Below are 13259 nucleotides of genomic sequence, written 5' to 3'. Positions count from 1 at the left end.
GTCCCAGAACAGATCCCTGAGGCACCCTATTGGTGACCGACCTCTGTGCAGAATATGACTCGTCTACAACCACTCTTTGCCTTCTGTGGGCAAGCCAGTTCTGGATTCACAAAGCAATGTCCCCTTGGATCCCATGCCTCCTTACTTTCTCAGTAAGCCTTGCATGGGGTAACTTATCAAATGCCTTGCTGAAATCCATATACACTACATCTACTGCTCTTCCTTCATCAATGTGTTTAGTCACATCCTCAAAAAATTCAATCAGGCTCGTAAGGCACGACCTGCCCTTTACAAAGCCATGCTGACTACTCCTAATCATATTATACCTCTCCAAATGTTCATAAATCCTGCCTCTCAGGACCTTCCCCATCAACTTACCAACAACTGAGGTAAGACTCACTGGTCTATAATTTCCTGGGCTATCTCTACTCCCTTTCTTGAATAAACGAACAACATCCACAACCCTCCAATCCTCAGGAACCTCTCCCGTCCCCATTGATGATGCAAAGATCATTGCCAGAGGCTCAGCAATCTCCTCCCTTGCCTCCCACAGTAGCCTGGGGTACATTTCGTCCAGTCCCGGCAACTTATCCAACTTGATGCTTTCCAAAAGCTCCAGCACATCCTCTTTCTTAATATCTACATGTTCAAGCTTTTCAGTCTGCTGCAAATCATCACTACAATCACCAAGATCCTTTTCCATAGTGAATACTGAAGTAAAATATTCATTGAGTACCTCTGCTATTTCCTCCGGTTCCATATACACTTTCCCACTGCCACACTTGATAAGTCCTATTCTTTCACATCTTATCCTCTTGCTCTTCACATACTTCTAGAATGCCTTGGGGTTTTCCTTAATTCTGCCCACCAAGGCCTTCTCATTGCCCCTTCTGGCTCTCCTAAATTCCTTCTTAAGCTCCTTCCGAGTAGCTTTATAATCTTCTAGATCTCTAACATTACCTAGCTCTCTGAACCTTTTGTAAGCTTTTCTTTTCTTCTTGACTAGATTTATTACAGCCTTGGTACTCCACTATTCCTGTACCCTACCATAACTTCCCTGTCTCATTGGAACGTACCTATACAGAGCTCTACACAAATATCCCTTGAATATTTGCTGCATTTCTTCCGTACTTTTCCCTGAGAACATCTGTTTCCAATTTAAGCCTCCAATTTCCTGCCTGATAGCTTCATAATTCCCCTTACTCCAGTTAAATACTTTTCTAACTTGTCTGTTCCTATCTCTCTCCAATGCTATTGTAAAGGAGACAGAATTATGATCACTATCTCCAAAATGCTCTCCCACTGAGAGATCTGACACCTGACCAGGTTCATTCCCAATACCAAATTAAGTATAGCCTCTCCTCTTGTGGCCCTGTCTACATACTGTGTCAAGAAACCTTCCTGAACACACCTAACAAACTCCACCCCATCTAAACCCCTCGCTCTAGGGATATGCCAATCAATATTTGGGAAATTAAAATCTCCCATCATGACAACTCTGTTATTATTACACCTTTCCAGGATCTGTTTCCCTATCTGCTCCTCGATATCCCTGTTACTATTGGACGGCCTATAAAAAAACACACAGTAAAGTGATTGACCCCTTCCTGTTCCTAGCCTCCACCTACAGAGACTCCGTAGACAATCCCTCCATGGCGTCCACCTTTTCTGCAGCTGTGACACTATCTCTGATCAACAGTGCCATGTCACCACTTCTTTTGCCTCCCTCTTTGTCCTTTCTGAAACTTTTAAAACCCGGCACTTGAAGTAACCATTCCTGTCCCTGCGCCATCCCGGTAATGGCCACCACATCATATCTCCAAATACTCATCCATACTCTAAGCTCATCCGCTTTGTTCACAACACTCCTTGCATTAAAATAGACACATCTCAAGCCTTCGGTCTGAGCGTGTCCCTTCTCTATCACCTGCCTATCCTCCCTCTCGCACTGTCTGCAAGCTTTCTCTATTTGTGAGTTAACCTCCTCTTCCCCAGTCTCTTCAGTTTGGTTCCCACCCCCCAGCAATTCTAGTTTAAACTCTTCCCAGCAGACTTAGCAAACCTCCTTGCCAGGATATTGGTCCCACTGGGATTCAAGTGCAACCAGTCATTTTTGTACAGGTCACACCTGCCCCAAAAGAGGTGCCAATGATCCAGAAATCTGAATCCCTGCCCCTGCTCCAATCCCTCAGTCATGCATTTATCCTCTACCTCATTCTATTCCTATTCTCACTGTCGCGTGGCACAGGCAGTAATCCCGAGATTACTACCTTTGAGGTCCTGCTTCTCAACTTCCTTCCTAACTCCCGGTAGTCTGCTTTCAGGACCTCCTCCCTTTTCCTACCTATGTCATTGGTAACAATACGTAACATGACCTCTGGCTGTTCTCCCTCCCACTGCAGGATATTTTGGACGCGATCTGAAACATCCTGGACCCTGGCACCTGGGAGGCAAACTACCATCGAAGTTTCTTTACTGCATCCACAGACTCACCAGTCTGACCCCCTAACTATAGAGTCCCCTATCACTACTGCCTTCCTCTTTCCTTCCCTACCCTTCTGAGCCACAGGGCCAGACTCTGTGCCAGAGGCACGGCCACTGTTGCTTCCCCCAGGTAGGCTGCCCCCCCCCAACAGTACTCAAACAGGAGTACTTATTGTCAAGGGGTACAGCCACAGGGGTGCTCTCTAGTACCTGACTCTTCCCCTTCCCTCTCCTGACTGTGACCCACTTGTCAGTCTCCCATGGCCCCAGTGTGACCACCTGCCTGTAACTCCTCTCTACCACCTCCTCGCTCTCCCTGACTAGGTGAAGGTCATCGAGCTGCATCCCCATTTCCCTAACCCAGTCCCTCAGCTCAACACACCTGGTGCAGGAATGGCCGTCCGGGAGGCTGGAAGACTCCAGAACCTCCCACACCTGACAGTGAGCACAGAAAACTGGCCTCACACACGTACTTCCTACCTCTCCTCGTCCCGTAATTGCCTGAGCCTGTTGAGCCAAAGCCCTTCCACTCTGCTGCCTCTCACTCCACTGCCTGTTCTGATGCTGCCCGCTGGATACGGCGGTCTTCTTTTTAAACTATTGGCTGACGTCACACACCTGCGCAGTCTCGCCTCTCTTTAACCCAAGTAGTAAAAAACTCCCTTCGCTCCGAAAAGCCAGCAGTTCACTCGCAGCTTTCTTGCTCCGAATAAAGGACAGTATTCCCTGTCATCTCATTTTTGATTTCTCTATCAATGGGAACTCTTTATCTATTGTGACTGAAATCTTAATGGTTCTAACTTTTTATGAGCTTTAAGATTTAAAAAGTGAGTGGAACCTGCTGGGACTTTCTGATGAACTTAACATAATTTATGTTATTACACAATTTGCTAATAAAAAAGAAGGAAGGTGTAAGTTGAGTGGCCAGTGTTGGAGTGGGACTGAGTTAGGTTGTGAAACTGAAGCTTTGCCTCAAAAGGTGCTGGCGAGAAAAGGCAGAAACTTGATTGAGGTTTCTGTCAAATTTCTCTTTATTTCTTTATTAGTGCCTAGCTAGAGCAGCAACGGTGAGCTCCTTTTGCACGATGTGGGAGATCTAGGATACCTCCAGTGTCCCTGATTGAAACATTTGCGAGAAGTGCATTTGGGTGCAGCTCCTTACAGACCAGGTTAGGGAACTGGAGCTGGAGCTGGAGCTGGATGATCTATGGCTCCCTCAGGAGAATGGGATGTTGATAGATAGGAACGACATTGAGACAGTGCCACTGAAGCTGCAAGAGACAGGCAGCTGGGTGACGGTTAAGAGAATAGGCAGACAGTGCAGAGTATTCAGTGGCCGTTCCCCTCAATAACAAGTATACTGCTTTGGGTACTCTTGGGGGTGGGGGGAGGGGACAACCAACCAGGGGAATGTTGCAGTGACCAGGACTCTGGCAATGAGCCTGACTATGGGTCAGAAGGGAAGGGGAGAGAACAGGAGAGTGTTGATGATAGGGGATTCAAAAGCTGGAATGCAGACAGGTGACTCCTGGATGGTATGTTGTCTCCAGGTGTCAGCGTCAGGGATGCTTTGGATCATGTCCACAGCACTCACAAGGGGGAGGGGGAGTAGTGGAAGTCATGGTACAATTTGGTACCAATGACATAGGTAGGAAACAAGATGAAATCCTGATGAGTGAAAATAGAGAACTATGTAGGAAGATAAAAAACAGGACCTCAGGGCTAGTAATCTCTGGACTGCTGCTGTGCCATGTACCAGTGAAGATGATTAGGCAGATGAATGCATGGCTGAAGATTTGGTGCAGGGGGCAGTTTCAGATCTGAGGATCATTGGGATCTCTTCTAGGTAAGCTATTACCTGCACAGAAGGGATGGGCTACATGTGTACTCAAGGGGGACCAATGTCCTTCTGGGCTTGAGCTGTTGGGGAGGGTTTAAACTAGGTTGGCAATATGTGGAACATGGAACTACAACATTATGGCCATCACAGAGACTTGCCTGTCATAAAGGCAAGAATGGCTGCTGGATGTTCTGGGATTAGATGTTTCAAAAGGGACAGAGAAAGAGGTAAAGGGAGTAAGGGTGGTATTGCTGATCAGGAATAGCATCACAGCTACAAAAAGGGAGGACACTCTGAAGGTATTTTCCACTAAGTCAGTGTGTGGAAGCCAGACACAGGAAGGAAGCAATCACTCACTCTATTAAGAGTATTCTATAAACATCCCAATAGCAACAGAGGCACAGAGGAGCAGATTGGGAGGCAGATTTTAGAAATGTATAGAAATAACAGAATTGTCATCATGGGTGACTTTGCTGGTATTGTATGGCACCTCCTTAGTGCAAAAGGTTTAGATGGGGCAGAATTTGTTAGGTGTGTCTAGGACTCAATATATAGACAAGCAATATAGAGGAGAGGCCATAATGAATCTAGTGGCAGGCAATGAACCTGGTCAGTTGACAGACCTGTCAGTGAATGAGTACTTCAGAGACATTAACCACAACTCCCTGACCTTCAGAATAGCTTTTAACAAGGATAGGAGCAGACGGTATGAAAAAGTCCTGCATGGGAGGCTCAGGTGCTTGCCATTCTGAATGAAGTTGTAAATTGGATTCAACAGCGGCTGAGCAGTGGAAGTTAGAGTTTGGAAGTAGACGGATGTGTGTCTGACTGGAGGACTGTGATTAGTGGTATGTCACTGGATCAGTGTTGGGTTCTTTGTTGTTTGGCATCTATACTAATGATATGGATGATAATGAGTTTAACTAGATCAGCAAATTTGCAGATGACACAAAGTTTGGGAGCATAGTGGACAATGAAGGTGGCTATCAAAGCTTGTGGCAGGATCTGGACCATCTGGAGAAATGGACTGGAAAATGGCACATGGGATTTAATGCATTCAAGTCTAACAAGTTGCACTTTGGGATTACAAACTAGGACAGGACTTACACAGTAAACGATTGGGCAAAGAAGTGAGGCAGGACAAAGGAATCTGGAATACAGATCCATAATACCCTGAAATTGGCATCACCAGTAGATAGGGTCATAAAGAGAGCATTTGGCACATTGACCTTCATAAGTCAGAGTATTGAGTACAGGAGTTGGGATGTTCTGAGGACATTCTGATGTTCTGATGTTGATGAGGCTAAATTTGGGGTATTGTGTGCAGTTCCAGTCACCCACCTACAGGAAAAGTATCAATAAGACTGGAAAAGCACAGAGAACATTTACAAGGATATTGTTGAGCCTTGAGGACCTGAGATATTGGGAAAAGTTAAATAGGTTAGGGTTTTATTCCCTGGAGTGTAGGAGAATGAAGAGAGATTTGATAGAGGTACACAAATTTAAGGGGGAAATAGATAGCATAAATACAAGCAGACTTGTTCCAGAGAAGTTGGATAGACTAGAAGTGGAGGTTAGTGGTTAAGGGTGAGGGGTGAAATATTTTAAGGAACTTTAGGGGCATCTCCTTCACTCAGAGGGTGGTGCGAGTGTGAACTGATCTGCCAGCGAAGTGGTGGATGCTGCTTTAATTGCAAAATTTAAGAGAAGTTTTGATAAGTACATGGATGGGAGGTCAATAGGACTAGGGAGAATAACAGTTTAGCATGGACTAGAAGGGCCAAAAGGACTGTTTCCATGCTATAATGCTCTATGACGCTATGACTATATTTAATTGGGAGAGGGTGAATTATAATGCTATTAGGCAGGAATCTGGGAGCATAACTTGGGAACAGATGTGCACAGGGAAATTTGCAATGGAAATGTGAAGGTTGATTTGGGATCATATGAATGAGCTTCTGGATAGGTATGTCCCTTTGAGAAAAAGGATGATCGGGTGAAGGAACCACAAATTTAAAAAAATGGGAAATCTAGGCCAGAGGAAGAAAGAAGCATAACTAAGATTGAGGAAACAAGGATTACATCGGTCTCTGGAGTGTATGAGGTAACTAGGAAGGTCCTTAACGAGGGACTTAGGAGAGGTGGAAAGGGACTTGAGAACTCCTTGGCAAATAGGATTAAGGAAAACCCTAACATGTGAAGAATAGAAGGATGATGAGAGTGAGGGTAGGATCGTTTGGGGATAGAAGAGGAACCACATCCCTGGAGTTGGAGGATGCAGGGGACGCTCTTAATGAATAGTTTCTTCAGTATTTACCAGTGAGAGGGGCCTTGATGAATGTGAGGACAGTATAGAACAAGCTAATATGTTGAAACATGTCAATATTAAGAAAGAGGATGTGCTGGAACTTTTGAAAACAGTTAGCATTGATAGAACCCCAGGACTGGATGGGATATACCTCAGGTTACTATGGGAAATGAGGGAGGAGACTGCAGCGCTTTTGCTGGTGATCTTTGCATCCTCACTGGCTACAGGAATAGTAGCAAAATATTGGAGGGTGGCAAATGTTATGTCTTTTATCAAGAAAACAATAGAGATAATCCTGGAAATTATAGACATTACATGAATGGTGGGCAAACTTTTGGAGAGGATTCTTACAGACAGCACTTCCAAACATTTGGAGAAGCATAGCCTGATTAGAGAAAGGCAGGGTGGCTTTATGAGAAGCAGGTCCTGCCTCACGAGCCTTGAATTCTTTGACCTAGTGTCAAAACAATTTGATGTAGTTAGAGCGGTGGATGCATGAGAATGTAATAGGCAGGATAATGGGCTTGAGATGGATAATTAATCAGCCATAATGGAATGGTGGGGCTGATTCATTAGGCTGAATGGCCTAATTCTGTTCCTATGCCTGGCTTATGGTCTATGGATGCAGTGTATATGGATTTTAGTAAGGTGTTAACAAGGTTCCCCATTATAGGCTCATTCAGAAAGTCAGGGATGGGATCTAGAGAAACTTGGCTGTGTAGATTTAGAATTGACCTGCCCACTGAAGGCAGAGTGATAATAGATGAAGCATATCCTATCTGAAAGTCTGTGACTAGTTGTGACTAGTGGCGTTCACAGGGATCTGTTCTGATCTTCACAATTTTTATGAATGACTTGGATGAGGAAATGAACGAGTGGGACAATCAGTTTGCAGATGACATGAAGGTTGGTGGTGTTGTAGAAAGTGTAGAAGATTGTTGTAGGTTACAATGGGCCATTGATAGGATACAGAGAACTGGCAAATGCTCCATCTGGAGAAGTGTGAAGTGACACACTTTGAAAGGTCGAACTTGAAGGCAGAATGTAAGGTTAATGGCAGAATTCTTAGCAGTGTAGAGGTACAACAGGATCTTGGGCTCTTTGTAAAATGATACAAGGCACAGACAGAGTGGACAACCAACATATTTCCCGGGGTGCATAGGTGAAGCCTCAGGAAGATGGGGGTCATGCTGCTTGTGTTGCTGGCCTACTGGAGATTCGGGCAGGGTATTCTTGGCTATAAAACTTCGTACTGCCTGTCTTTTCTCATCAGCAGCCATATAACCATATAACAATTACAGCAAGGAAACAGGCCATCTCGGCCCTTCTAGTCCGTGCTGAACGCTTACTCTCACCTAGTCCCACTGACCCGCACTCAGCCCATAACCCTCCATTCCTTTCCTGTCCATATACCTATCCAATTTTACTTTAAATGACAATACCAAACCTGCCTCTACCACTTCTGCTGGAAGCTCGTTCCACACAGCTATCACTCTCTGAGTAAAGAAATTTTCCCTCGTGTTACCCTTAAACTTTTGCCCCCTAACTCTCAACTCATGTCCTCTTGTTTGAATCGCCCCTACTCTCAATGGAAAAAGCCTATCCACGTCAACTCTATCTATCCCCCTCATAATTTTAAATACCTCTATCAAGTCCCCCCTCAACCTTCTACACTCCAAAGAATAAAGACCTAACTTGTTCAATCTTTCTCAGTAACTTAAGTGCTGAAACCCAGGTAACATTCTAGTAAATCTTCTCTGTAGTCTCTCTATTTTGTTGACATCTTTCCTATAATTCGGTGACCAGAACTGTACACAATACTCCAAATTCGGCCTTACCAATGCCTTGTACAATTTGAACATTACATCCCAACTCCTATACTCAATGCTCTGATTTATAAAGGCCAACATACCAAAAGCTTTCTTCACCACCCTATCCACATGAGATTCCACCTTCAGAGAACTATGTACCATTATTCCTAGATCACTCTGTTCTACTGCATTCTTCAATGCCCTACCATTTACCATGTATGTCCTATTTGGATTATTTCTACCAAAATGTAGCACCTCACACTTATCAGCATTAAACTCCATCTGCCATCGTTCAGCCCACTCTTCTAACTGGCCTAAATCTATCTGCAAACTTTGAAAACCTACTTCATTATCCACAATGCCACATACCTTAGTATCATCTGCATACTTATTAATCCAATTTACCACCCCAGCATCCAGATCATTAATGTATATGACAAACAACATTGGACCCAGTACAGATCCCTGAGGCACACCACTAGTCACCGGCCTCCAACCTGACAAAAGTTATCCACCACTACTCTCTGGCATCTCTCATCCAGCCACTGTTGAATCCATTTTACTACTTCAATATTAATACCTAACGATTGAACCTTCTTAACTAACCTTCCGTGTGGAACCTTGTCAAAGGCCTTACTGAAGTCCATATAGACAACATCCACTGCTTTATCCTCGTCAACTTTCCTCATAACCTCTTCAAAAAATTCAATAAGATCTGTCCAACATGACCTTCCACGCACAAAGCCACGTTGACTGTTCCTAATCAGACCCTGTCTATCCAGATAATTATATATACCATCTCTAAGAATACTTTCCATTAATTTACCCACCACTGACGTCAAACTGACAGGCCTATAATTTCTAGGTTATAATTGCTAGGTGGAAATGGTTACTGCACGAGGGTATACTTTCAAGGTGATTAGAGGAAAGTATAAGGGTATGTCAGAGTTAGGTTTCTTACACACAGAGCAGTAAATGTGGAAACACACTTCCAGGGGTGGTGGTAGAAGAGGATGCATTAGGAAGATTTAAGAGAATCATAAACAGGATGAAAGATAACTGGAGGCCTATGTGGGAGGGAAGCACTAGATTGACCTTGAAGTAGAAAATGTTGGCACAGTTTCATGGGCCGAATAGTCTACATTTTATTGTATAGTTCTATGTTCTGTGTTCTTAATTGACTATCAGACCTCCTCACTATCTCTTCTAATAAGTGTCTTCAATATGTGGTGTTCCCTTGCCCTCAGCAAGTTAGTTAGAAATTATTTGCCTTTAACAAATCCATACCAGCTTCTCTAATCCATCCACACATTTCCAAATAACTGTTAATTCTGTCCTTGATTAATTCTCCTAGAACTTTCCCCATTATCAGTTAAAAGGTATATCCCTTCGCCCTTTTTTGAATGAGGATGTAACTTTCACAAATTTTCAGTTCTCAGAAATCACCTCTCAATCTACAAATTTTCAGAGCATTTAGAGTTTCTGGCCTTCCTTTTTAATCATGTTTAAGAATCTCAGTTACATCTTCCTTTACTTTATCCCAGAAGCAGTTTCTGCAGTGGTCTGTGTTTGTCAGTGATATTCCCATGTTCTTTCCAACGCTAGTTAATCCTGAGGATTTTTTTCCAAGTTGAGTGAGTCAAACTTGATTGTTGCTCAGCCAAAACATCAAAGTCTCAAAATCCTGCTGTTCCATTTCTCCTCCAGCACAATGGATCTCTGCCTGCTCTGTTTTCTCTGAGCCTGTCCCTTTTTCCTCAGTCTTGCCTTCACTATTGCTTGGAAATGCTTCCATCTAGATTTTGTGTGTGAAATTTTCTCATTTATCTTCACTATATTCTTTTTCTTGAGGAATTTCTGAAACCACACTTTTCACCATGCTTGTTGACACCCCTTTCAATATTTCTTCCCTTACCCCAACATCAGAATTTAACACAATAGCACTTTAGCATTTTTAAGAGAATAACAATATGTAAGTACAATTTATTGCTGTTGCTGTTGACTTGTGATTGCAATGTAATCGTTTTACTGGTGGCAACTACAGAAAGGTCTGTCCTCTGCTAAGTTTTATTTGCTAGTTCATGCATTCTACAAAGATAAATCATGGAATTCTAAAATTATAAAGCTATTAGGAGGCCATACTTTTCACTATTATTGTAATGATTTAAATAAAATTATATGCCAAGTTGTCTTCAACTTTTGCTTCTTCCTTCTGTTTATTTCTAAATTTTACAGCTTATAAAATATTTCACTTATTTAATCACTTGAAATATACACATTGTTGTGGTCCTGTTTTGTAATTCACACACTATGATTCAAATAATATTTGCCAAGAAAATGGTTCCATGTCCTCATTCCACAGAGACCTGAATGTTTTCACAGGTACAGGAGAACAGGTGGTATGTTCTTGGACCACTGTACTAAACTAATTTGGTGATTCAGTTTCAGATTTCAGATTCCATCAGGTTAGTCGAGGCAATTTTGTTTAATTAATTGAATAAAGATGAAATTCAAATGTAGCGTGAATGTATAGAGTGTGTGGATGAGTGTGTGCCTTCGGGAACAGGCCAGGCATACCCAAACCAAAAACCATGAATGAGCCAAGAGATTCATAGTCTACTGAGATGTAGATCTGTGCCATTCAAGACCAGTGATGCAGAGCTATATAAAAGTTCAGGTTCAATATACGGAAGGCTATTTTAAGGGCAAAAATTTAATCCCAGTTGAGCTCGGATTAATGTCAGCTCTGGCAGGGTTTGCAGGCCATTGCTTCCAAACAAAGTGAAACATAACATCATGGATGGCTGTGATGTTTCACTCCCAGATGAGCACATTATACATGCTTTGAAAGGGAGAATAAAACACACCTGTGCAAATCCCTGTAGCACCTGGTGACCCTGTGATATGTATCTCAGAACTTCTTTCAAGAGGGTGAACCTTGCAAGGCATCAGACCCTAATTGTACCTGGTAGAGCTCTGAAAATCTGTGCCAGCTAACTTGTGGGAGTGTTCAAGAACATCTTCAATCTCTCACTGCTGCAATCGGATGATCCCACTTGCAAAAGGGCAACAATCATACCAGTGCCCAAGAAGAGCAGGGTGAGCTGCCTCAACCACTAGCACCCAGTGGCACTCACATCTACTGTGATGAAGTGCTTTAAGAGGTTGTTCATGGTTAGAATCAACTACTGCCTAAGCAAGGACCTTGATCTGCTGCAATTTTGCTATCACCACAATGGGTTTACAGCGGATGCAATCTTACTGATTCTCCGCTTGGCCTTGGATCACCTGACGAGAGCAATACCTATGTCAGGCTGCTGTTTATTGATTACAGCTCAGGGTTCAACACAATCATACCCTTAACTCTAATTAACAAGCTCCAAAATCTGCACCTCTGTACCTCTCTCTGCAAATGGATCCTTGACTTCATAAATCCAGGAGACCACAGTTTATGCAGATTGGAAATAACATCTCCACCTCGCTGACAATCAACATTGGCACACCTCAGGAACGTATGCTTAGACCACTGCTCTACTCTCTCTACGCCCACAATGTGTGGCTGGGTACAGCTCAACCACGATCTATATATTTGCCGACATGACAACTATTGTTGGTGGAATTTCAGATGGTGACGTGGAGGAACAAGATTCACTGGTTGAGGGGTGTTGCAGCAACAACCTTGCACCCAATGTCAGTAAGACCAAGAAGTTGATTGTAGACTTCAGGAAGGGAAAATTGAGGGAACACACGCCAGTCCTCAGTGGAAAGGGTGAACAGTTTCAAGTTCTTGAGTGTCAACATCTCTGAGAATCTATCCTGGGCCCAGCATATTATTATTTGAAGTTTGAAACACATTTTGAACTTCAGGGTCAGCATCTCTCATGTAACCTTAGAGTATGTCTTCACTTTTGCCAAAAATCAGTGTGGCATTGAGGTGACATCAAAAACCGATCTCAGTGACATAAAAAGTATTAGATGCAGTTTCACTGAAAATGGGGTTCTGAATGTACTGGACACTGGAACTAGTTATAAAGTTATAGAATTGTACAGTACAGAAACAGGCCCTTTGGCCCACTGATGCACCATCAATAACTCTGAGACGTGGGTTAAGGTAGGCTTTTATTGGCTGGAAGAAAGCACAAGCAGCAAGTGACCATCACACGACATCCTGGAGACTGAGGCCAGGGCGGAGTCTCCAATCGCCTTTATACCAGGGTCTGTGGGAGGAGCCACGGTCTGTGGGAGGAGCCACAGGAGCAGTCAGCGGGGGGGCGTGTCCAGACAGGTATATGTAGTTCACCACATTCACCCCCCCCCCCTTTGTTTTAAAAGGGAGTCCCAATGGGGCGAAGTTTCTTACAAGTATATTTACAGGTTAAGTCTATCAGGTGGTCGAATCTGTCGCTGCGATCAATGTAGCACCGGCTGTGATTGCACAGGTGCTGGTGGAGATTGCACCGGAGATGGTGGTTGTGCTGTTTCCGGGCTGACTGGAGGTGTCAGCCCACTAGGCGTCAGTGATCCCTCACGCGTGTGCGAGGCGCCTGGTATAGGAGTGTCGTGAGAAGTCTGTGTAGGGCTTGGTGTGTGCGGTGTCACCTCGGGTACAGGGTTCATAGTTACTGTGGAGTGTTCGGGGTAGTGGTCTGCTGCTCCTGCGGGCACCAGGTCGTGGACGGAGACCGTGTCCTCCCGCCCATCAGGTAAGACCACGTAGGCATACTGGGGGTTCGCATGTAGAAGGTGAACCCTCTCAACCAGCGGGGAGTATTTATTGCTCCGCGCATGTTTCCGGAGCAGCACTGGCCCTGGGGAC

The sequence above is a fragment of the Hemitrygon akajei genome, chromosome 8 (assembly GCF_048418815.1).
Source record: "Hemitrygon akajei chromosome 8, sHemAka1.3, whole genome shotgun sequence".
Lineage (NCBI taxonomy): Eukaryota > Metazoa > Chordata > Chondrichthyes > Myliobatiformes > Dasyatidae > Hemitrygon > Hemitrygon akajei.
The sequence above is the reverse complement of the archived record's forward strand: the minus strand, read 5'-3'. Positions refer to the sequence as shown.